Source organism: Etheostoma spectabile, chromosome 5 (assembly GCF_008692095.1).
Source record: "Etheostoma spectabile isolate EspeVRDwgs_2016 chromosome 5, UIUC_Espe_1.0, whole genome shotgun sequence".
Classification (NCBI taxonomy): domain Eukaryota; kingdom Metazoa; phylum Chordata; class Actinopteri; order Perciformes; family Percidae; genus Etheostoma; species Etheostoma spectabile.
The window spans coordinates 25,090,105-25,092,157 of NC_045737.1; the positions used below are offsets into that span (position 1 = coordinate 25,090,105).

The 2,053-nt window shown below is 38.5% G+C and overlaps 1 protein-coding gene across 1 annotated transcript in view; it reads right to left on the bottom strand.

Moving 5' to 3' along the window:
* LOC116689921 (nucleus accumbens-associated protein 2) overlaps window positions 1-2,053 on the bottom strand; it is a 16,807-nt gene that overhangs the window by 5,098 nt on the left and 9,656 nt on the right. The gene's annotated exons all lie outside the window — the stretch shown is intronic.

A 2,053-nucleotide genomic window follows, 5' to 3' on the forward strand; every position in this document is an offset into this window, starting at 1 on the left:
AAAGATGGAAAAATCTCCAAAAGGCATCAAATGACAGATTAGACATTCATATATAATGTATAATATTTTTTTGTTTTCTGTTATTTTGAAAGTGTAAATGATGTAAATTAAATTTTACTTTTTGTGACATATTATACGAATCTGGCAATGCGAGACTGTCAGGTCTTTTGACTGGTTAGCTGATAAGGCAAGTGCTGACATTACATGAAGGAGTGTGTTTGTGTGACGCTGATAATTTAGGCCATAGCAGGTGGGTAGAAGAGATTAATTCAGGAGATTTTCATCAGCTGGAAACAACACGGTGATGGCTGCAAACCATACGAAGAACACTATTGAAGACAAAGATGCTAAAAGACTTTTCTTGTTTTCCCACAACACAACTTTTGTATTAAAAGCCATTTATAACTTGCACAACAACAACAAGGAAGCGCAGGTCTGGTGGGTCTAGCCTGACAAGGACACCAATGTACCACACGAGGCAGCACCTGCAATGAGTCAGTTTCACACAGCACAACCCTTCTAGAACTAGAAGAAACATTTAGCCTCATTCTCACGTTAAATGCAACATGCAGGGAAAAGAACACAAGGATTAATGTTACGAGCTAAATTAGTCTTAAGTAGCTATATGTCTTTGTTATACAATCCCAAGTTTAGCTTATTTTTGTAACAGAGACTAACAATACAGTAATGTGAGCTTTTTAAATTAGATACATGATAGATACATGGTTACAATAAATGTAATAGAGCCAACGTCCCTCCCCTTCCGATAGAGCCCAGGGGACCTTATTTCTGAAGATTTGTACAGTAATAAACAGGAAGAGACAAATAAATATTTGATCCCATTTGAAATGAGCTATGTATTAAACATGTGACGCTTGTCAATTTGAAAGATAATACCGGTAAGTCAAGAGAGTCAGTTTATTGTGGGTTTGTACACATATCGTCTCCCACAATTTACGTCACCTTGCTTGATGCTGGGCTTGCTAGCTAGCTAGCTTAGCTATGTTCCAAAACGTTATCTTACCTGACGTGTTTTATCCAGCGTCTTTTTATCAGCCATGAAGCGAAAGAATGAGCAAGCTCCGCTGCTTGTGTGAGGAACTTTACATCCCGGTACAAAACACGGAAGCATTGTAGCTTTAGCAAGACATCACCCATTCGACTTTGAAGTGTCTTTCTATTTACGTAATTTCACAATCTCATAATTCCAACAGTTTTATGACAAACTAAATTATCTTTGAAACTGACGACATCATATGCGTAATTTATGGCTCAATTCAAACGGGATCAAAAAAAAATTAGTCTCTCCCTATTCACTACATTACATATTTTTTTCCTTAATAAGGTCCCATGGTGGTCCATCAGAAGGGGAAGGACTTTGCCTCTCTATTTTGCTCTTACCAGTGTATTGCCATCTGAACTTCGTCAACAGCAATACCCGCCAATTGTTCCAAAAACTTCCCAGTTAGATAGTATATTCCGTAAACATATTATTTGAAAATCTTTTGGTTTCCAGAACTGCAATCTTCTGAAGGCGTTTGTAGTAGTCATCCACGGGTAAAGGAGGCTTCTTATTGCTAAATAGCTTTAGCTAAGTACCATGTTTCTAGTCACTGTAGAACAGGCTAGAGCTACTGGTAGGTCACGTTCACACAGAAAAATGGCAACAGCCTATGTCTACGAAAAATGTATAATCCAGTAGTTATAGTTTCTCACAGACGAAATGCAAGATTATTAGCAGAAATATGCAAACAGAGGCAGGAGCAAGCAGCAAAGGGTCTGCACTGCTAGAAGCTCAAGCACACAGAGCAGGAGGTGAGAGACATCTCGGGACGGAAGTCAGGCTTTATCCTGAAAATGTACTTGATCCAGACTAACCCTGGGTAAACAATGTGTGTGTGTAAAAAAGGGGCTAAGTTAAAGCTAAGAATACCCCTGGGGTTAGAATATGCAGTGTGAAAAAGCTTGTGCACTGTATTCACAGTATTCACTGTATTTATATAAGTAACTGTTGGGTCCTTGTAAATTCTGGAGTGTGGTCTAGACCTACTCT